The sequence below is a fragment of the Nipponia nippon genome, unplaced genomic scaffold, assembly GCF_047370975.1.
Source record: "Nipponia nippon isolate SJK-2023a ecotype South Korea unplaced genomic scaffold, ASM4737097v1 scaffold_1, whole genome shotgun sequence".
Classification (NCBI taxonomy): Eukaryota; Metazoa; Chordata; class Aves; order Pelecaniformes; family Threskiornithidae; genus Nipponia; species Nipponia nippon.
In genome coordinates this window covers 97,744,454-97,768,695 of record NW_028262290.1, presented here as the reverse complement: position 1 = coordinate 97,768,695, position 24,242 = coordinate 97,744,454, and the positions used below count along the sequence as shown (strand labels likewise).

The 24,242-nt window shown below is 43.9% G+C and overlaps 1 long non-coding RNA gene across 1 annotated transcript in view; it reads right to left on the bottom strand.

Annotated features, from left to right (window-relative positions):
* Positions 1–1,952: 1,952 nt before the first annotated feature.
* Positions 1,953–24,242, bottom strand: part of LOC148057500 (uncharacterized) — a 135,118-nt gene continuing 112,828 nt past the window's right edge. Inside the window, exons 4-5 of the long non-coding RNA XR_015706232.1 lie at positions 3,021–3,617; positions 1,953–2,237 (exon numbers count right to left, since the gene is read on the bottom strand). This is a non-coding gene — a long non-coding RNA (uncharacterized LOC148057500). The remainder of the gene's footprint in view (positions 2,238–3,020; positions 3,618–24,242) is intronic.

The following is a 24,242-nucleotide window of genomic DNA, read 5'->3' as shown; positions in this document are numbered from 1 at the left end:
TTGCTTGCACCACAAATGAATTGAAGTGGGGGAGCAGAATAGAAATCCAGTTTCATCCACACAGTCTCCCTTTCCCAGTGCCTGAGTCCTCTCCTCTGCGGTATCTGCCATTCAGAATACCTATCCTCTATTTCTCCAAGGAGTCAGTTCACTGTCTCATCTCCAAATGCATTGGTGAAGTAATTTATGACTCCCATTATTGTAATCGCTTAGCAGCTCCCAAGCATGTAAAAATAGCAACAATAATCTCTCCCACTTTTCTTTCCTTAGCACCCCATAGGAGAAAGAGCTTGATTAATCCTGTAGGGGTTACACATGCGCTTGTGTGTTTCTGTAACTTACAGAAGGAGTTTGGCACTTTCTGAAAGCGATGATGTCTACAGACGTCTTATTCATTGCAGAAATACATTCCCAGAAGCTGTATCTAGATTGAGGAAAAGTCCTGTGTCCAGAAGCTTCCTTCTATCGCTTGACAGTTTCATTGCTTCTGTGAAATGCACTTGCGTGCGATCGTGATCGTAAAGGAAGGCCCCATCCCAGAAACGGTGAAGGCCATTTCCTTGGAAGCCTTCCAGGATCAAACTGGAAAACCTACCCAGGACTCCATGCAATGAAGCAGAACCTCCATGCATAGCAGAGAGACGAAAATGGGGAGACATTTATGAACAACAGGCCTATGGCAACGTCTGTGTGGTAAACTGACAGACTGCTCCCATTTGATCCAGTTTTCTGAGCATGTGATTTCAAATGCAGTTATCATTTCATGTGGACCATCGTGGCTGCACTGCACCTGCCAGACTGAAGACAACAGACTGGTCCCTGTGAAATGGAGACTGAGCTTTCCTATTTCTGTGCATATTCTGTGGGCAAGTACTAAAGCCCAAAACTTCACAGAGGTACAACAAACATCAAAGGCCCTCAACACCTGGAATAGTTATGGAAGGAAGAATTTCACAGTACTCCTCTGCCTCTACAGTCATCACCTAGGTCTAAACTGCTAGGAAAATTATATTAGTTTCTCTAAAGATATAATTTAAAATCCATTTTAGTTAAACTGGCGTAAAAGACAGAGTGGACATTCTCATGTTTCAGTGTTAAACCATGTCTGTTTCGGTTTAAGCTTAAATCTATTTAGGAGCTAATTTGGTATTTGCAAATAAGACGGTCTTAAGCTACCACAGTCAATATGGTTTACATATGATTTAAGTAACATCGACGTGGCTGTTTAGTACAACTGAGATCTTAAGACTTGCCTGGTTCACCTCTGTCCATTTGCTCTGCAGTGACTAAGATAATTAGGGGAGGCAGTAATTATGCTTGCAATAAGGAATACGAAAACCTAGATAGCATCTCCAGAAAAGCAGGCGCTTTAGCTCACCATGTGATCTCCCGAGCTCTCCAACGGTTTCACACGTGCATGGAAGAAGCCTTGTCAGCCTCCAGAGATGAGGAGTTTGGAGACAGGAAAACAACTGCGGCTTGTCACTGCTCTGGCTCCACCTTAGGAGAAGGGACAGAATGATTTCATGGAGCTTCCACTGATAGGCACCGCTTCTCCACACAGGTTAGCAGCATTCGATGATCAACAGTATCAAATATCAAGAGTGATCCAACAAATAATTGCGCACTACCGTTTTTCACTGGCCAAAGTTACAAGGACAGTCTCGGTACCCTGCGCTACCCTGAAACCTCAGTGACAGGGATCGAGTTACTGGCTGCCTCGCAGCTGATGTTAGAGATTAATTTTTGTCAACCTGATTAGCAGAGGACAGTTAAGGTTTGGGTGGTAGCTTGTAGGATCTCACTCTTTGAAAGATCCATGAATGAATCTTACCAGACCACACATGTGTGATGGAAGATTCAAATCAAAGGGGGAGATCATAACCTCCATTCACTTCTGCCCAAAATACCCTGTTTCCATACCCATTTGCTCAAACCTGGAAAGACCGTGTTACATTTCTTCCCCTGATTTAGCTTGAGTGCCTGGGATGTTTCGGCAGAGGCTGTGAAATAAGATACCTCATACAAGAGACATGACAAGGTGAGTAGTGTCAGCTGAGGTTTATAAAGCAACATTAGGCTCCTTCTGTAAGGTCAGAGCAGTAGGCACCTGGCAGTGGCAAGGTATGTTGCAGTACTTTGCATCCACGTCTGTGTCAGGCAACGTTTCTGCCACTGGTAGTCATGGGCTGTCTTTCAGCTCTTCTGTTCAAGTCTTCCCTCGTTTCTGGGAGGGACTGGGGACAGAAAGAAGAGCAGGAGCTGAAGGCTGAGCACGCCTGGCAGTAGTTACAGCTCTGTCTCCCTGCTCTGTTTCTGTTACTCCAAAATGTTTTCTAAAACCATAGGCAACACAAAAGACAAAAGAAACGTTGGGTTGGCCTGCTTTGTACTGCTCCAACCACGTTCCCATTTTGCGATCTGCTCGTTCAACAGACTGGCTGATTGCCTAGAGGGCAAAGCCCTGCAAGCTGATGCATCGTATCTTTCAGTCAGACTAATGGGACTTATCGGGGTGGGAAGGATTTGCCTCCTCCCTGCATCAGTGACCATTCCTTCCTTTGCAATCAACTGGAAAAACATCTTGAGGAGAAATATTTCCTGTGCAGTTGATGCTCCCATCTGCAATAACCTGGGTCTGCATATGTATGCCCTGGTCCCTTTTGGGATAGGCTGGAACTCTTCTCCTTCACCAGCAGCCCTGTAACGGGGGCCAGAACTGAACACCCCCCCCTCTTTGGCTCCAGTTTCCCCCGGTTGCCATCACACCTCTCACGGTCACACAAAATGATGCAAGTGACAAGGACACCACACGTTTTTCAGAGTCCTGCCCCCACCTTTTAGGTGAGGAGCACTACCACATCCCCCAGAAAGCTTCACATATGCTATTAAAAGAAAACAACCACCACTAAAAACAACTCGGTGCCTTCTATGCTAGAAGTAACAACTCATGGGCAAACTATTTGTCTATTAACATTTTTCATTAAAACAATCACTCCCAGCTGAGACTTATGAAAGACCTTGCCAGGCCAAAATGTCAGCCCAGTTACGGTATTTATTATGACGCCCGTCAGGCCAGAAGGGTTTGCTGCAGAGGATCCAGCAGGCATGCTCAGACAGGAGCTCCTGCCTATGGGCCAGCCGCTTCACGAACAGGACTGGCAAATGTCAGATGTCAAGTTCTTGTTGCAGGTCCTGCCCTCTTCCCCCTTTGACCACCGTGGATCATTTTAGCTGTTTAGCAACCGGCAAAGGCCACATCAGGCAGAGTAAGCATCAGTGTTGTCCTGCTTTTAGAGCTGATAAAGGTGTTTGTCTCAGCTTTCCCTGTTTTTAAAGTACTATAGCATGGCTTCAAGGGCTCGTGACTGTCAATCAGCAGGGGAGGGACAAGCTGGAGGATGAGGTGTACTTTCCTCAAGGTGGTGGCTGCTCCCCATAGCCACGTGCTTCGGGAGAGGTGGCTGAGGGCATCTGTAAGCTGCAGGTCTGTGCTCAGGAGTCACGGGCTGGTCCTGGTGCAAAGAGAGGCTTGCACTTGGGTTTCATAATGGAGTTCATGGAAGTCAGTGGAAATTGAACTGCGGCCAAGGTGGAGAGCCATGTAGAACAGATGTCTTTACAGAGGATAAAACAAACAAAAAGAAATACTCAGAGCCCGAGTTGGAACTCTTGGCCCACGCTAAATCTGTAAAAAGCCCCAAAGTGCTCTAGAGGGAGGCTGTCCGACACACTTAAATTCCACATGTATAAAGTAAAACACATTTGCATTGCTAATTTAATAAAGGACTTCTTGACCCAAAGTCAAATACTAGCGCAAGTCTTCTGCATGGAAAAGCTCTGATAAGCACGCTCTTTAACTCTCTCTGTGAACGTTCAGTAATGCTCCTTTTTAAAAGTACGTACGCTTCTCCTAGTGTCTGATGCTAATTATCTTATCAGATAACAGGCAGCCCTGTGCTGAGTAGGTATGTAATATATTAGCCTTGGGGAGGGGAAAAAAAAAGCCTTATCTTTCAAGTAGATTTGAAACTGCATATGATCTTTCTGAGTCTGTGGAAACTTTCTGCTGCAGCACAGAGCTTATATAAGGAAGAGAAAGAAGGAAAAAAAAAAAAAAAGAAAAATCCCCCCCAAACCCGCACAGCTTTCAGGCTGCAATTCCCTTCTGTTGAATTTTCTCCTCTATCAGTATTTTGGAATGACATACAGGTTAAACCATTCATCTGGCATGGAAAGCAGCTTTGGTAATTGCAAGTTTACATTACACTATAAACGAGCAGATTATAGTAAACAGATGAACTGCGTAAATAAAATATCACCGCTTAGCTCTCCTTTGTGACTTGTATTCTGATACCACTACTACTGCTTTTACTACAACTACTACTACTACTGCTAGGCTTCAGCTGACAGCTCAGCCTGAAACCCTTTATTCATCTTTATTACTACTTCAGCTGCTTTGAGAGCAAAAAGGCATGGAGGACTTATTGGCCAGAGGCTCTCTAACCTAGCAGGCCTGCCTGGGAAATCAATATGCCGCACTCAAGCGCACAAAGATGGATTGTGAAGCCGGGGCTGGCGAAGGAATGCGCGCTGCATCTGGAAGGACAGGGAGACAGCCAGTTCCGCTCCGCCAGAAGCCTCCCAGACCGCGCATGTTTGCACACCAACCTCGTGGCATCCTTCCAAGGCAATTTGTGAACCTTGGTTCACACCATTTTCAAAGTAGGTCATACGCAGTAATCTCAGCTGAGGAGAGATACACTGTCAGCAGCAGTCGCTGCACGGAGGGCGATAGCTGCAACCAATGAGCGAGCTGGTGCAAGCGGAGAGCCTGGGAGCTATGAAAACGCACGGTCTGGGGCCAGCTGCAGCAAGGTGCTCGCCTTGCTCAAACAGCTGACAGGCGAGCTCTGACAGACCCAGCCTCTTACCATTTATAGCTGTAAAAGGACCGACTGTTCTCCTGGACACAACTACCGGCACGGCTTATATATTAATCTGAGCGAAAATACAGTAGGAGAAGAAATCTAACCTTTACTTAGCTCTGTGTTCCTGGCAGCAGGAATCACAGCTAATTCTGAATTATGGGATTTAAATTTACTACGAGCTTTGGATTATTGCTTCCTAACGTACTTCCCTCACCTGCCCCTGCTCTGAGGGACAAAACACAGGGTTGAAGATAGATGTGTTTTTGACAGAGAGGATTCCTAAAGCACTTACAGTTCCCTGCATTTTCCTATATCCCTTGCTTGAGCTGTTTTAGGGCATGCAATCAGAAATGGCCGCATTCAAGGGTATATTTTTGAAAGATGGTATCCAGGAAAATAAATGCAGAAATGAGTGAGCATACTTGTTTCTGCACTGTAACGATATAAAGACCATCAGAGAATTACCAGTTTAAAGCAACAGCACGAAACTTCGCAGGCATAGGCGCTGTTAGGAATGCGTTGCCTTTAAACACAGCCTGCACATCATCAGAGATGACTTGATGCTAGAAAGCTGAAGGATTGCCTGAAGAGTGCTACTGCGTTATGCAGGGGTTTTTTAGATGGGTTATTTTTTAAATAGGCTCAATTTAACCTTACTTCTGGTCAATAGTTACATGAATCTGAATGAAAATAGGCTCTCTGAAGAAATCCACTCTAATATAATGGGTGTGCATTATTTTTAGCACTGAAATCAACACAGAAACAGCAGAGCTGGGCAAGCATTACTTTTTTCAAATCTGGCAAGGAAAAGGACTGACTTTCCTCCATTTAAGAAGCTGTGCTTTTTCCTTCTTTTCTTTCTTTCCCTGTGATGTCTCAGGCTGGAAATCTTAATACAGCAAGGAGCAAGTGATTTCTGAAGTTATCGCTCTCTATGCAAAGAGAGAGGGGGAGACGGCACGTTGTAGACTAGCAACAAGGCTTATCTCTTGTGCAAGAAAGAGCACACGGAATGACTTTCTGCTGCCTTGGGAGCGACCTACCTGATCAATAGCTTGTCCAGGGAGTTGTAAGACAGGCAGAAACACGCAACAATGTGCTACTTTTACCAGCTAAAAGGGTGCTGTAATGACTTTCTATGCAAATATATAAAAAAATCCATAAATCCAGGAAGGGTTATCACTCAGTATGTAATCAAGGGAACAATTTATTCTCTAACACGGGATGTAATACTTCCTTGCCAAAATCCTACTGCTTGCCCGTTATCACTAAGCTTTGAAAGAAAAGTAACCAAAAAAAATCCCTGCTGCTCCTGCCTCCCAAAAGAAAATCCCTTTAAGAAAAATTGTAACAAAGAAAACCCCCAGACACTTCACTATTTTTTCCAGAATGACAAAGAAATCTAGCTGTGGTTACAAATGGGCTCAGTATTGTACAGTTTCAGGTCATGTGAGTTTTATTACTTTTCAGGCTAACTTTTGCTTTTTCCCAGCCAGCTGCTGGCAGTTGTCATCTTAGGATTGAGAGCAAACTACTTTGAAAACAAATTTGTTCAGAAACCTTTTTAAAACGATACAGAAAAAAAAATCTTTTGTGTTTTTCATTTCAGCTTGGATGTAACCTCTTTTTTTTCTCCAGTCTTTGAAAGGAATGAGTCTGAAACGCTAAACAGGTCACAGAGTAATTACGCATCCACCTGAAAATTAAACACACATTGAAAGGCTTAACTAACAGCATATGCTAATTCATAACAGGTATATGTCACTCATTTTTTTTGTGGTTGATCATTAGGGTGTAAGCAAAACCGGATCCCATCAAACCCAGAGAAGAAACGCTGTCATCTTTCTGCTGGGTTAAAAGGAGAGAGACCACAGAAAGGTGATCCGTGTTGATGAAGCTGATCTGATACTGCAGGGCAGCCACAGCAAACCTTGTGTGCCTGACATCCTGCTGTCGAGGCTGGGGGGTCTCTGGGGTTACTCAGAGAAAGATCAGTCCTGAGGCCTGGCTGAGCTCCTGTGCCTGAGCAGGTCAGCGGAGTCAACTCCTCATCCAGGCCAACCCGAGATCAAACCTGGATGGCTACTTTCAACGTTGTAAACCCGCATCTCAATTGAAAAGACAGACAAAGACTTTGGCAAATCCTTTTATGTTCAGTCCAGAGCCAAATTTATTTTCTGGGACGTGCGCATCTTCTTGCTCTGGTGTCACTGAACATTTTTAGTTAGCTTACTACGTTTTCCCTGACCCTTCATAGTACAGGTTTGGCAGCAGCATTTCAGATGCACAAAAGGAATTGAATCTACATTTCCTTCACGGAGCGGAGGTGTTTGGGTTAGTAACGTCTCTCTGACAGATCTCCTTGGTGGTAAAAAACATTTTTTTTTGACCTGGAGAGGGGAATGCACAGTGCTGGCAGAGGTTAAAGGCCCAGGGAAGAAGCGCAAAGGACCTTAGCGTGGCCTTTACAGAGGTGCACGGTGGCACAGAATAACCGTGAGCGAACATAGCTGGTTTGTACACGACCTGCCTACCTCCAGCTGAGCACTTGCTGTGAGTGAGTTCGGGATTTTTTGGAACAAGCGCTGCAGTACTCTAATAAATCGGCACTGGTTAAAGGAGATCTTTGGCCAATGCCAAGATTGAAGATGGATTAAAGGTGGCGTAGGTCAACCTTTGCTTCCTTATCCCGAGTTCCCTGAGATCAGCACAGGTAAGGGCTGAGTGCTAAGCTATTATTTATCGCCTTTTGGATCTGCTGCTACAGTGAGTTTGAAGAGTAGCATGACCTGGCTCTTCCCAACTACCTTTGCACTTAGTAAAAGCTCTGGCTTCACAGCATGCCAGATACCCACTGCGTCAGGGACAGAAACCCCACATATCAGCTCCCAGATGATTTTTAAACTGAGCTAAGGCTTTCCTCCTGTTTAAAAATCCAATTTTTTTTTCGATGCTATAGCTTCTGCAATACTCTAGTTAGGCTTGGAGGACTTCACATGGTCTCCGCTGCCTATGATCAGCAGATAGCTAGATAGGAGTAGGGTAGAGATTAAAAAAATGGGATCATTACTACTGCATGTTCAGTAGCATGCACATACCTGCATACTAGAGAAGGTTTTCCATAACAACATATATAATCCACTGATACTACTGCAGAAGTCTTTGGTGTTACTACTTGTTCATTGTGGCTTCACAGTTCTTGTTGGCCAGAAAGAATATCCTCTACTAGGCCAAATGGTTGAAACACATGAAAGGGAATATACCACGTGCATAGTAAAATTGCACACTGCATTTTTGTTCTGTTCACCTCTTTCCCCTCCCTCCTGTCCCCTCAACTCTGTTCTCGGGAGCACTGGAATAAGCCTGATGTGGGAACTCTAGGGAAGTCAATGGATTTATACTGATGTAACTGAAAGCAGAAGGTAGCTAAGAGGCTCAAAGATCTGTGCTCGTGTACTACCCTTGACGTTTCTGACCAAACCGCTTAGCTGACCACCACTGGATTAGGAGTCTTAGTTTAGTGTTTCACACCTCCTACACTCAGAATGTCAAATCCTGTCAGCTCACTGGTGAACTGAAAGAGCCTGCTCCTCCATCCCATTCATTCATGACAGGTAGCACAAGAGCTGGCTCAGCCTAAAGTACTCCATGCCCCAGGGCCATGAGTGTACCTGAGCTTTTTACACCATCATTCCCATCACCTTAGCTTAGCACCACCCAGGTAAACGTAACCCTTCAGTTTAAAGCACATGAGGTTTTCTTGTGTTGGCATCAAACAAAATAACATGCTAATCCTTCTGGTATTATTCAAACGGGGCTTAAAAATCCACTCAGATGCTTTACAGTTGTAAGATTTCCCTGGCAAGTGTGGACACTGGTCTCAGTCATGAATTCCCACAGAATGTAAGCTTTTGTTAAGAAAAAGAAAAATTAAAAAATTAAGCCTTATAGCCGCAAAAACCACCTTTCCAAGCTCAAACTGAGTGCAAACTGATGCGACATTGGCTTCCTGAATCTGCAGATAAAGAGCTCCAGTGCTTGTGCTGCTCCTCCATCCCAGCGCTGCCAGCCAGCACCCGCTGACAGAGATTACCAAGATCCCGACCTATTCTCCAGCAGGGCCCCGTGTCACGCAGGGAAACCCAACAATCCCCTTAACTTCATGCTGAAGCTTGCAAAAGCTAGAATTGGGGGCAGGAATGCGCACTGGAATGATTTACAAGAGCTAAAGATCCTGAAGGAAGGAGGCAGAAGGAAAGGATGAGTAACAGAAATAGCTTGCTTGCTTCCTCTTCCAGAGAAGCAAGGAGGAGGGTGAGGGATGCTGAAATGAGAACACATTTCTTTTTTCCCCCGTGGCTATCAGGAAGTTGACAGGAAAAGAAAGACCTGCTTTGGTTCAACAGCTAGAAATGGGAGTTTCACACTGAACAAACACTTACTGGTTATAAAATGAACTGAGGAACTGCATCTCCAGGCAGTCTCCTACAGTAACCTCCTTGCAGAAATGCCCCAAATCCCAAGTGCTGGTAGGAGCAAGGGACCGAGCTTCTCAGGAAGACACCAATAGCAGCTTGTGATAGGGGTTCTCTCGTCTTCCTCTAGTCTGTGTACCCACATCAGCCTTGTTGGTATAAGTACGTTTCTCGAGAACATTTTACTAATCTAAAATTGTACCAATTCCCTTATATTTTCTCTAGTGAAATGGTGAACATCAGCCTCATGATTATTTTGAATTCTACCATGAAATGTTTTTTTGATGAGAGTAAATATTATAAAATAATAACAAAATGTTTGTTGGGATGCATTATTATATTTTTTGTCATACTCTGAATACCACACGTTTTACTAATTCAGGGTACTCTTCTCTTGACCACTATCTTATTCACCTGATTAAGTCGACAGGAAAGGCATAGCCCTGCTAGTATCTCAGTGGTCAGTGGGACTCACACAACGCCTAAAACTGAGACTTTCCTCGATGTAAATAACATAATTTTTTTGGTTTTGCTTAAGCCGCATAATGCGGACTTCTGTCCCATCTATCCCACTTAATTATAATAACTGCAGAACCTAAATTTGCTTCCAAACATCATTAATTAATATTATACTGCAGGCTGGGTGGGTAAGGGGAGGAACTCCTCTGTTTCCGATTCCTAAAAACCCCCAGCCAAACCAAAACAAGGTCTGGAAGATTTTACATTATTTTTCAGTGTCAGTGCTGAAGACTTAATAACCACAGAATATGTTCTGTGGTCTTTAATAATTTCATATCATAAGCAAACATCGTTTGCTGGCAAACAGTTTGCGAAAACATCTTAACTTGAATTTTTCTCTGTTCCAACGTATGGGAGATTTGCTCCACGCAGGAAAACTTACATCACAGGATACATAAGCCCTGTATGCTGTATGTAACCAGAAATTTTTGACCGAAGCGTTACCAGTATCTGAATTAAGCTGCAGGTAATGTCATTTTAGATAGGTTACATTTGCTTGATTCAGATTGCTCTATCAGGTTGCAGGCAGGGGGGAGAAAAGCCATCTAGTGGACAAAAATGTAATTATAGATCAGAAAATCTTTTCAGGCACGGAGCCTGTAGCGGAGAACTCTTTTTTTATTTCATTATTCATCTGCAATACTACTTATCTAGGAATACTCTAGAAGTTTCCGGGAAATCAGGGTTTACTGGAGGGCAACAGCATAGATCTCTAAGCCCAGGTTTTTGGCAGATTTTTTGATTAGCAATTGTCATAAAACGTAAGAGCCGCTTCGTCCCTCCTGTCCCTCACAGAGAATTTATCAGCATATTTCTTACAACGCTGCGAGGGTCATCAGTCGACCGAATATCTTATCACTAGATTCAACACTATGTGCCAAGCAGACTGGCATTGCCACAGGGTTTAAATAGCTGAGCTAATATTTAAACTTTTGTCCCCTCTGATCCCTGAAAAATAATGAGAAGAGACTTTGTGACTTTGTAAACAGACGAGCCAAATGGCACTCAGAACAGCCTTTTACTAAAATTATCTTTGAGATTCTCCAGGACGCAAGACCAGGGAGGTCTGGGAGCACGAGGCAGATCAGCTGAGTAACCCCCCTCGCGAACAAGCATGTGCGGCTCATTCAGCATCCACCGTAAAAAGTGGGGAGAAGGGAACAAAAAACTCTGCTCCCGATGGTATTTACAACACTCGCTGGCCTTTGCTGACATGCTGCCTACTAGGGTTGCGGCGGCCTGTGCCATGAGTTAAGTAACTGAATATATCCCACGCAGACAGGCCCAGCTCTGCACTGCTCTCCTCTTCTTTCATTTATGCCGGGGAGCACAGGGGAACAAACACAACCACCTTTTTTTATGCAACGTTTTCAGAGACCCAGCCCCCAAATTCATCCTCTTCTACCGCAAAGTTCAGAGCATTTAGCTAGGCACTTTCAGCTAATCTTGAAGAGCAGATAACGATCAGTCATGCCCAGACAGGCCAAAGTATTGGAGCCAAAGCATAATTTCTGTGGGATTACAACAGCACAAACCACCATCATCAGAGACTATACTGTGATGATGCAAGCAAACATCTGTAACTCCTGCTGCTCCAGGCGAAATACTAAAGTGGGATTAGCGACCTGACGCTCTGATGCTGAAACAACGGGTTTGGTTCCCTTTCTTGTACCCCTTTTGTTTGAGATAATAGATAACCCCAGGTATTTTGTGCTCCCATTAAAAAAAAAAAAATCTCCCAATTAATCATTTGAAATAGTTGGTTTCAGGAGCATCCCATACAATGATTTCCACCCAAGTCACCTTTGCAGGGGCATGCATTTACCCAGAGGTCTCGATGGCCTCCCTTTCCCATTAACCCTGCGTATACATGCTTAGACATGTCACATAAGCAGCTGGCATCTCCTTAACGTTGTTCCCCTGTTTGTCCCGGCATGAGGACTATTTAATGCATCACCTTTGACAGAGCCACCATTTGCTGTGCTCAGACAACCCCTGCGTTGCTGGGTTATGAGAAGCCCCAGCTACCTTGCACAGACCTTCTCTGGAGCCTCGTATTCATCCCCCTCCTAATGAATCACAGCCTTTTCTCTCTCTTTTCATAATAACCAAATACAGGATTTCAGGGTTTGGCCCATTCACAACATTCTGTGTTTTAATACAGACAAGAATGGAATACAAAATACTGCCAAAAGTTTAGCAGCAGGGGCAACCTTTTTGCTATTTTCATGTCTACAGTTCCCAGTTCAACAATGCCAACCTGCTGTTCTGCACGACCGCAAGGCAAGGAATTCATAAACAATAATAATAATAACTGTCCAACAAGGCTTCATCCCAGCCATGCATTAAGTGCAGGACTAGCACAGAGCAGAAAAATGCTGCTTTGCTCCTTTACAAAGCTTGCAATATAAACTTTGCACTGTCAGTTTAAAACTTTGGCATCTGTGTCTGCAAATGGGGAGGAACCCATTTTCAGACACTTGTGAAATATAAACTTCAGCTGTTGCCAAGCTCAGAGATAGATTTGCTCCTTTTTATTTTTAAAAGTTTCCTGAATACGTGAAGAAACCCACAAAGCCATTTTAGAGTCATGTAGCTATGAAAAATGTACACGTTTCTGTTTTTTCAAGAAGCATTCTCAATCATTGTAATTATTCCTTGAGAATGCTTTTTAAAAAACAGAACCACAGCTATTTTTCACAGCTACAAACCCCTAAAACAGCTCTAGAGCTTTCTGTGAAACTTAACAAAAAAATTGCCTTTCAGCTAAGAACAGTAAAAATAGATCAAAAACCAATTAGCTGGCCCACATGGCAGAAGACAGGTGTGCTTTGGATGTGGTATTTATACAGAATCAGGATAAGCATTTTTTCACTTTTACACAGATTCCTGAAGACTATAAATATCACAAACCTCTTCTCGCCAATGCCCATCACGTCCATTTAAAACACTGGCCACTCAAAGAATAACCTTAGGATGCAGCCTGAAACATTTCATCTTGCCTCCTACCAAGTTATAAAACTGAATTAACATTAAAAGCAGCAGACTGATGAGTGAATTATGGTAATAACGAGCCTTCAAAAGCAAAACCAAGTAAACTCCTTTGGAAAGTGCAGCCAGAGAGAAGGCTGGGAACACTGAAACCAATTACGACAGCTTTAGTGTTACACCTGTTTAAATGAATGCCAAATCCAGCACAGAATTATTTACATTATGTTATTAACAAAAGGGTATATGAGTAACAGGAAAATAGAAATGGTTTATGCAAAACAGGCTCTACTGAAACCAGCTAAAAACTTCAGGTATTTGCGGCAGAAAGCAAAGGCTGTGGTCAGACCCGCTGCTCCGGCTGCCCCGAGTAGGGCAAAGAGGCTCCTGCGTCCTAAGCCCCCTCCAGCTGCTGGTCGCTCCCCAAGCTGCCTGACTTAGGCCAGAGTAAATACTCATGTAATTTCCCCTAATGCAATTCAGTCAGAATGATCTTCCCTCTCTTCGAAACTTGCAGTAGAGGTTATTTTTTAAAACTATATTGCTCAAGCAGAAACAGATTCAGGGACTGATCACACGAGGAACTGCGCCAGGAGATCCGAAGAGGGACAGCCCTTTGCAGGCATGCGGCAGGAGACAAGCAAATGGGAAGAGGCTGAGAGCATCAACTTCTTCCTCAGACCATAGTCTTACTAAAAAAGGAGAGATCAGGATATTCTTCTTGGAGCTTACAACCCCTTCCTTCCTACCTTCCAATTTTTGAGCATTTGAGTACCTACATATAAGACGGTTCCCCGCTGTATAAGACACTTCATGTATTAAAGCACGTGACAGGCAAGAAAAGAATGTATTTCTAGACAGATCAGACGCAAGGCTGGGAGCTGGAAGTGGCTGAAGAAGCCTGCCAAAACTGCCCAGCGGCAGGGATAGCCACAGAGCCCAGGTCCCAGCTCCTTCTCCGTGGCATTTCTTCTTGAATACCCTGCCTTCCTCTCACCTTTAAGACCTTGTCCGATTCCTGATGGTTTGGGCAGGTGGCCATTGATGGGAATTGATAGATCATCTGCAGAAGTAGGTTTTCAAAACCAAGCCCTCCTCCTCACTAATCTCATCCTCTCATTGAAAAAATGCCAGGCCATCTCAGGCAGATGGCTTTGATCAGGCTTCCCTGACACTGGTTTTAAGCTAAAATCCTTTTTCTCTTGGTTCAGCCTTTTATGATGCATCTACTTCAACTAGTTCAGAAATGGTTTCTCAAGCCAGCAGAAAAATCAAGCTGTCTCCTTTACTTCCAGCAAGCACATTCAATGGTTTTGACCTTGTGATAACTACTGTCCATTCCTGTCACAGCCAGGATACACATAATTCACTTTGATCATTTGTTTAACTCAGCAATATGACAGAAAAAGACATCTCTCTATTTTACAAAAACGAAACAAAAAAAACCCCAAACCCACCCTTACAAAAGATCTTATTCTGTATAAAAACGGTACCTAAAGACCAGCCGCTTTTCACAATTCAAGTTACACTAGAGCAGCAAAACAAAGTGGCTCTCTTCCATTCCCATACCTAACACAAGCACTATACAGATAAGAAAACAGAGGTTTTATGATGAACAGGACGGACTGCTGCACCCCAGCAACGCTCTGGGGAAATTAAGAACGGAAATAAACATTGTATAACGAGCAGCACAGCACAGAACAAAAAAAGGCAGAATTCAATGTTATGTTCGACGCACATCTTGGAGGACTTTGCCAGATCCTCCCTGTTTCCTAAAGAAACGCTCGTTCCAAGAGTGGCTGAACACCGCAGAGTGACCATGGGCTCCAACAGAAGCCTGTGAATCTGTTCCCAAGAAGCTCCCAACTGTGCTTCAAGACCCAAGATGACTGCCATTTAAGGTTCTCCAGGGCTGAAAGAGCTTACACATAAGATTTTCCTCTCGCAACCAAGAACACCAGGACCCAGAAAGAGTTCCAGCTGATTTTCCAAGCAGTGAGTGACTGGCTTTTCCAAATACAGCTGCTTTCTTCATTAGAAGACTAAAAATAGTTCTGCTCCTAGCAGGCTAACTTCCTTTTAAGTGTTCTGCCATACCCATGTATGTATTTCATTCAGGGTTTCTGCATGTCTACACCACTGTGATTCTATTTCAGCCTTTAAGTACATTCAAGAAATTTTTCATTTCCCTCTCCCATATTCACTCCAGATGTCCTGAACTGTCCAAAACTGTTTCATGTTAGGAGTATTTGTAGGGATATTCTGGCATTCACACTGCTCCCATCTGCTTCAGCATTTTCAGGAAAGATCAACTTTCTTCCCCAACTGTTAGTGCATAGGGACAGCGAATTTATGGTTTTAAAACATCCGTGATTAACAGTAGATTTTTTGCTTGTACCTTGTGCAATAAGAATAATTAAATACTGCCATATCAGGCTTTTACTTTTTCCTCTTGAAGAGATGCTGGAGTGAGAAACCCAAGGAACTGAAGGCTATCCTGTACCTCAGAGAGCATACTGCAACAGCCATAAACCCTTCTTCATAACGCTGTGCCAGCATGCAAGAACCTCGCTTTGAGAAGACATACTGAATGTGAGGTGGGGGGCCGTGGGGGCACATGCTGCAGTGGTCCTTTCAGTCCCAGTCACCTTGTTTTCCAGATCAGGGGAAACTGGGCACCACCACTCTCTTCTAGCTCACGTGGCGGGTCTGAAAAATCAAAGTGCGAGAGGGAAGATAGGAAGGGAGGAACCAGGGGAGGGATACACCCCTTAACTCCCCTTAATGTGAAGTTAACATATGCTTGGATCCATACAGCTCCAGAGTGTTCTAGATGTTCCAGTTTAGATCTAAAGTAAAAGTCTGCAGCATATTCAGCCCTGAGTAAAAATACCCAGTGTTGGACGAACAGCGTATTAAAAATTTGACTGACATGCTCACCAGAGCTAGGCAGTTATCAGAGAAATGCATTTGCTTCTACCCCAGGAAAGCTTCAAACTAGAGACATCATACCCAGCCTCTGCCCAGTATTCCCACTGAAGTCAATGGAAAAGTTCTTCAGGCTTTGGTAACTATTCCCGCTTCCGCAGAAGTTCATGGATATCCCATTGATATAAAAGGATGCAGCCCTTCAGACAACAGATAAAAAACCACTTTGCTGAGAAGATCAGCAAAAAGGCCATTCGGGATCAGCTCCATGGTGTATGAGGAACCAAAGTTCAGCAGAGTTGAATTCTCCCGCTTCAGCAAGGGCAAGGCAACTTCAACCCATCCCAGCACTCCTTCTCTTGAATGCTTCAGCATGATTCTCTACATTGCTTGAGAACTCCGAACAGTATACTTTGTAAAGATGGGAACACCAGTTGAAACAAACAAATAGTTTAACTCCTAAAATTTTAACCTGCGCTATATTTACTTTTCCAGAGTTTTGGTCATAAATATGACGTGCTTCACTGAGTCTGTCCAGGATGAAGCTGGGAAGCAATAGGGATCCTCGTACTCAGGATATCTCTAGATGAAAAGTATTTGCACAAGCATTATGAAACTCTGGTAGCGTTTCTGCCCATCCTTAATCTTCTTGCAAGTTGTCCTCGTTTCGGCTGGGATAGAGTTAATTTTCTTCCTGGTCTAGTGGTCTAGTGCTATGTTCTGGATTTAGTATGAGAATAACGTTGATAACACGCTGATGTTTTAGTTGTTGCTAAGCAGTGTTTATACTAAGTCGAGGACTTTTCAGCTTCCCATTCTCTGCCAGCAAGGAGGTGCACAAGAAGCTGGGAGGGGGCACAGCCAGGACAGCTGACCCAGGCTGGCCAAAGGGCTGTGCCATACCATATGATGTCATGCTCAGTATATAAACTGGGGGGAGTTGGCCAGGGGGCAGCGATCGTTGCTCCGGGACCGGCAGGGCATCAGTCAGTGGGTGGTGAGCGGTTGCATCACTTGTTTTCCCTGAGTTTTATTTCTCTCTCTTTTTGTTATTTCCCTTTCATTGCAATTTATTATTATTATATTATTTTGTTTCAACTATTAAACTGTTCTTATCTCAACCCGTAAGCGTTTTCACTTTTACTCTTCCCATTCTCTCCCCCATCCCACCAGGAGGTGGGGAGGGTGAACAAGCTGCTGTGTGGTTCTTAGTTGCCTGCTGGGGTTAAACCACAACACAAGTGTAGGTGTGTTATCTAATAAATTTAAACAAGTACAACCTTTCTAACGCAGATAAGCTACTTGCAAAATTTTTATGCCAGGGAAGATAATTAAAAGAGAACTCCAGGTCTTTTTTTTAATCTTGAGTTTCAGTGATGTGAATTGCTAAATGTGTCTGAGAAAGCAAAGGTATCCACAAACCCTTCTAATGCTATTTACTTCTAGAAGAGTTGAGGTTGGTCGTAACCTCACAGTCTCAAGTCAAGATGGTATTGCTTTGGACTTTTTGAAGAGGAAAGAGAGAAGGGAAATATACTGATACCTAGATAGCATTATTTAAAATAAAATAGGATAAATGGCATCTACCTCCTCCCTCAAATGTATACTAGATAGGTCCCTACAGGGTAAATAGTCTTGGCCATTTTCCGTGATGCTAAAAAAATGTAGGTTTCAGCTCTTCCTTCTTTGTAAATAGGAAATAATAACTGACAAGAAGGCAAATGCAAGTAGAAAGCAAACTAAGCCGGTGTATTGGGTTTGTGCAGCAAGGTTGGGGGGGGGGGAGGGGGGGGCCTACAGGGGTGGCTTCTGTGAGAAGCTGCTAGAAGCTTCCCCTGTGTCTGATAGAGCCAATGCCAGCTGGCTCCAAGATGGACCCACCGCTGGCCAAGGCCGAGCCCATCAGCAACGGTGGTAGCACGCCTGGGTAACATATTTGAGAAGGGGGAAGAAAAAGCCCCGTGCAACAGCAACTGCAGTGGGAGAGAGGAGTGAGAGTATGTGAGAGAAACAGCCCTGCAGACACCAAGGCCAGTGAAGAAGGAGGGGGAGGAGGTGCTCCAGGTGCCGGAGCAGAGATTCCCCTGCAGCCCGTGGTCAAGACCATGGTGAGGCAGGCTGTTCCTCTGCAGCCCATGGAGGTTAAGGGTGGAGCAGAGATCCACCTGCAGCCCATGGAGGACCCCACAGCAGAGCAGGTGGATGCCCAAAGGAGGCTGTGACCCTTGGGAAGCCTGCGCCGGAGCAGGCTCCTGGCAGGACCTGTGGAGAGAGGAGCCCACGCTGGAGCAGGTTTGCTGGCAGGACTTGTGACCCCGCGGGGGACCCAGCTGGAGCAGTCTGTTCCTGAAGGACTGCACCCCGTGGAAGGGACCCACGCTGGAGCAGTTCATGAAGAACTGAGGCCTGTGGGAAGGACTCACGTTGGAGAAGTTTGTGGAGGACTGTCTCCTGTGGGAGGGACCCCACAGTGAAGCAGGGGAAGAGTGTGAGGAGTCCTCCCCCTGAGGAGGAAGGAGCAGCAGAGACAACACGTGATGAACTGACCACAACCCCTATTCCCCAACCCCCTGCGCCGCTGGGGGAAAGGAAGTAGAGAAATCGGAAGTAACATTAAGCCTGTGGAGAAGGGAGGGGTGGGGGGAAGGTGTTTAAGATTTAGTTTTTATTTTCTCATTACCGTACTCTGACTTTGATTGGTAATAAATTAAACTAATTTCCCCAAGTAGAGTCTGTTTTGCCCGTGATGGTAATGCCGAGTGATCTCCCTGTCCTCATCTCGACCCACAAGCCTTTCGTTATATTTTTCTCTCCCCTGTCCAGCTGAGGAGGGGAGTGATAGGGCGGCTTTGGTGGGCACCTGGCATCCCGCCAGGGTCAACCCACCACATCCAGCCATGCTTTGCTCTAAACTATATTGCTGCACCCCTATAGTAACCCCAACCAACAACAAAATTTGGCTTGCTGTATCTTTTCCCTTTAAATGTCTCATTCTGACCATACAACTATTCTATTTTCTGGTTAAACATTACATGGTGTGTGTTAATTTCTGCTTCAGCTAATTTAGCTATACTAAATGCAAATGCTTCCTGTACTTATGAATACAATCTGTTCATAGTGAATAGTTTTGAAGATTTGGATGCGTTAAAACAGCAACAGTATCCATGTGGGACCAATCTTCCCTGGACAACTCTTATGCTTTGATTCATAAATTCTTTCCATAGGAAATATCTGTGGAAAATCTCCAACACATCCAGAAATGCACAACTCAGTTGCTTGAGTTATTAGGAGTTCTTAATACTTACTGCTTCTCCCTTTATTTCGTACTTTTATTTAAGCATTGGCTCTTGGGTTCACATGAGACCCTTTTATGCTTATTTTCCATTATTATAGAATGTGTGTTTTTAATAACCGCGATAACATCCGTCATTAGTACTACCACGTGAACCTATTAAAGGCAACTTCCAATTCTGAAATAGCTAATTTCTGCATCTAATAGGTGTGCTAAGGCACCTCTTCACCTGCTGTTACTGTTCTGCATGTTTGACTTACTCTGTGGAATGAAGACCCAGTTGCTTGATTATGAAACAAGCGTACCATTATCTGACTTAGAGTACAGAATTTCAGAAAACCTTGAAGAAACACTCAGCCTTGTGAGAGGTGAGGGTGACAGTGGTGGGAGCGCAATGGTGGACCTGCAAGTGAACTTCTGAAACCCGTGGCATTCATGATCCAGAAAAAATGGAGCAGAAGAGCAACGGGGGCGAGTATGGCTACTGGGATGTCAGAATGTGCCCTGTTTGTCACAGACATTGGAGACTGGAGGATTTTTTTTCCACTCCAAGAGTACATTTTGGAAGCGCGAGCCCTGTGCTCAGTTGCCCAGAGCAGAGAGCTTAAGCATACCTGGGTGGTTTTCTGCTCATCTCTGGCAATTTGTCATGGACTTCTGCCAGAAGAATTCGGCTCTTTACACTAGATTTTGCAGAGACTCCTCGGGTAGCCCCTGTCCATCCAGCAGTTGGTGCAGCAGTGCCAGGTGTTGCCTTGACATGAGGCAGAGTTCTCCTGCAGCTACGGCTAGTTCTACCAACCTTGCTAGTGATGTGGTCCCACCAAAGGAGTCCAAGTCTTGCCTGGATTAAAACTTACATAAACTTTATAAGAACTTCAGACAACTGACAGCAAATTGCAGCTAGTCAAGAAGAAACTAGCACTTATGGTCCATGTGGGTCCAGGAATAAAGTTTTTAAGTGATAATGGCACCTTATTAAAATCTTTTGTCAGTCAAAGAAAAGAGCAACAGCTGAAAACATTTTCACAAAACATTTGTCTTCTGAAGCTTGCATTTGGCAGACTCCAGTTTATTCAGTATTTCTTCTTTTTTATTTTCTGCCTTCTTCAAATGGTATCTCTTCCTCATGATTCCACTGCTCAACACTCAGGCAGGTTCAGGGGCACAAGTTAAGGCCCAGTGGATGTTGCAGCCCTCATCCCCAAGCAGCATTTCTCTCATGCTTGGTACAATTCTTGACTGGCCATTCCTCTCCAGGTTAGACCAATAATTGCAAATACCATCAGATTTCTCACCTCCCAGACCAAGACAAGACTGTAGCTCATTCTTCCTCTTAGCAGGAATGCTGCGGCAGCAGAATTCTTTGGGTAAGCGTTCTGTGGGTTTCTTTTAAAAACCAAGTTAGTCATATGCAGAGTATGTCCAGAGTAGAAAAAAGCCAAAGACAGAAGTCCTTTTTCAGATCTAGCTATGCCAGTTGAAGATGATGATCTTTCCAGCTGCCTCTCACCCTTGCCAGAGGTATACAGCAAGCTGACCTGCTAGCGAGTGAGTGTCCTTCAGGCAAAATGAGTGAAGTTGGCTTAAGATAGTTAAATATTTAGTCTTTGTTCACTCAGTTTATCCTGACTTGAACAGGTTTATGAGACTTCAGCAGGTTTATGAGTAGCTCCCAAGATGCTGAGCCACAGGTCAGAGGGGACAGTAATCTCGTGTGGGTAGTAAGTCTCCGGGTAAGAGAGGGATATTAGTAGTAACCTTTTCAGCTGGCAGGACAATATGCAAGACAGAACACATTTCCACAGTTCTGGACTAACGTAAATACTCTCTATCATCAGTATAGTTCCTTCCTTTCCCTCATCAGATTGCCCTAGCAGTATAAGCAACTTTATACAGTATCATCACATTTGCAGGCCCTGGTCCTCAGACTTCAACCACCCCAGTATCTGCTGGAGGGACAACACAGCAGGACAATAAGCAATCCAGGAGGTTCATGGAGAGCATGAATGTCAACTTCCTCCTCCAAGGGACAGAAGAGCCAATGAGGAGAGATGCTCTGCTGGACCTCATACTCACCAACAAGGAGGGGCTCATTGGGGACGTGAAGATCAAAGGCAGCCTTGGCTGAAGAGACCAGGAGATGGAGTTCACGATCCTGAGGGCAGGGAAGAGGATGAAAAAGCAAGCTCACGACACTGGACTTCAAGAGAGCAGACTTTCACCTCTTCAAAGACCTGCTTGGAAGAGTCCCATGGGGTAAGGCCCTGGAGGGAAGGGAGGCCCAAGAAAGCTGGATAATATTCAAGGATCATCTCCTCCAAGCTCGAGAGTGGTCCATCCCAATGATTTCCAAAAATGCCAGGAGGCCTGTGTGGATGAACAAATAGCTTCTAGCCAAACTCAAACAGAAAAAGAAAGCATACAGAGGGTGGAGGCAAGAATGGGTAACCTGGGAGGAATATGGAGATGTTTTCTGAGCATCCAGGCACAAAGTTAGGAAAGCCAAAGCCCAAATGTAACTGAATCTGGTGAGGGATGTCAAAGACAACAAGAAGGGCTTCTATAAGTACATAGGTGACAAAAGGAAGGCTAGGGAAAATGCGGGCCTATTGTTCAACAAGACTGGGGACCTGGTGACACAGGGCATGGAAAAGGCTGAAGCACTGAATGCTGCCTTTGCCTCACAGCAAGACCAGCCTTCAGGAATCCCAGGTCCTAGAGACCGCAGGGAAAGGCTAGAACAAGGAAGATATACCCTTGGTGGAAGAAGATTAGGTCAGGGAATACTTAAGCAAACTAGACGTATAAACTGGTCCACGGGCCACAACAGGGTGCACACATGAGTGCTGAGGGAGCTGGCAGATGTCATTGCAAGGCCAGTTTCAATAATCATCTTTGATCAAGCACAGCAATTGGGAGAAGTGCCTGAAGACTGGGGGAAAGCAAATGTCATGCTTGTCTTCAAGGTGGTCAAGAAGGAGGACCCAGGGAACTACTTGAGTCTGGGAAGCTGATGGGAGCAGCTAATCCTGGAAACCATTTCCAGGCACCTTAAGGACAAGAAAATCACCAGGAGTAATCAGCATAGCTTCACCAAGGGCAATATGTAGAAGGCTGAACTTTAATTTCTTCCAGATTCTAAATAAGTAAAAAAAATTAAAATACCTTTGTAAGAAATGGTCTCTGTGCTTAGTTCACAGACCATTTTTCTCAAACTGTGTGTAGATCCTAAGTAGTTTAGCATAATACTAGTTGCTTTGATTTCAGGGGCAAAGGAAACTGTTAAGAAATGTCAAAGTTTACCTTCCATTAGGCTTGCCAGCTTGTAAACATGGAAGAAAACACACACAGCATTTGACTATGCCCCGATACTTGCTGATCAGTCCAAGCAAAAAGCAGGTATGACAAGCGTTCCCATTTAAGTTGTAGTCATTACCTCATGCTTCATTCCTTCTGTTGATAGCAACCTTGTCAAGCAGCCAAACAAACAACAACCAGCAAAAACAAAATCGATCATTTTTGTTCTTATAGTACAGAAATGTACATAATAAAACCCATCAATTCCCACAGAGATACACTTTAAAACAGTTAAGTTGCAGCTACGAAAAAGAGACATAAAACAAAAATAGGCTAACAGCATCTAAAGCTGTTCTGTTGAGATGTCTGCAGCTGTAAATAGGTTAGTTTGGCTTTCTGAGTGATAGTTTGCAGGCACATCTATACAAGATTATAGTTATGAGTTACTGTTGTGTATCTTTAATGGATTTTCCTGCTCCCTGGTACTGCAAGTTCCTAGTCTAGAGTTTTGCTTCTTGCCAGATCTAATCAGCTAATACTATGTTTTACAATATTTACTTGTTAGCTACTAAATTTTGGATTCTCAGACCAAGGAATGAAGGAGTGAGTGCTACACATTTGATTTGACTATGTGAAAACTGTCTCTATTTTCATCTGTTTGTGCTATAGATATAATTGCCTTGTGAAAGTCAAGAGGCTTACACTTCTACATCTCAGACAAATATTTTAATATCCCTATTTAGATGCAATTTAAAGTATAGCTGCCTGTGTTGTCTTAACTTTACATATTATTGCCTTCTTGGTAGTCCTTACACAGCTTCTATTAGCCTATAGCCAGTCCAGGGCCCTATCTTACAACCCTCTTTCATGCAAATAACCGTTATCAAATGCTAATACACGTGAACTCTTCCTCACCCAGTGACTACCTTAATTGATAACGACATTATGAAAAAATCTGAAACGACACCTTTGAATACTGTTTGCTTTTATTATTTTTTTAATTCTCTGCTACTCTTATTAAATACATAGCTACTGCCTAATAAGATCTATAAGCAGTTTGGTGGAAAGCACCATTCATTTTCATCAAATTGGACTTTCAGTGACACCAGGAATTTGAATTAGTAAGTTATCTTTGCTATGACTCTGCTTAGTCACCCTTAAGAAGCAGCTCTTGAAACACCATCACTAACGTGAACTAAGATTTGGGACAGTACGATGACGAACTTAGCATCAGACATAGAAATCTCCAGGGTAAGTTCCCTGTACAGAGTTCACAAGATCATGCTTAATTTGAGACAGATTATTTGTATTGCCCCATAAATTTAAATAAATAATACCTATGTCATCAAAACAGCAGTCCACTTACATCACCTCTGTGTAAGAATGGCACTACCAGAGAAAACTGAGAAAGTCTGATTTGCAGTTTATGATAAGTATAAAATCTATAAGGTCAATAAACGGAGCTTTTGTGTGGCGCAAGGGACTGCTGGAAAAATTAGTGTGAAGGTAAAGGATGGAATTTCTGACGGGAGTCGAGCAGCTTTTAGCATAGACTGCAGACGAGCAGCGCAGCGATAGTTTGATGTGGTTTTACTGGCACTAACCAAAGACGGGCAAATACTAGTGCTGTGAAAATTTTATCCATCTTAGTAACTCAGTTCCTCTTTGTACTGCTTGTCTCTCAAAAGCACGTATTGAAGCACCGCAAAACGCAACACATGACACTGATCAGCTTCAAACATCTGTTGTGTAGCACATGGAAAAGCACGCTACAGAATTTCTAAGGAAAGCTGCCTTCTAAATAAGCAG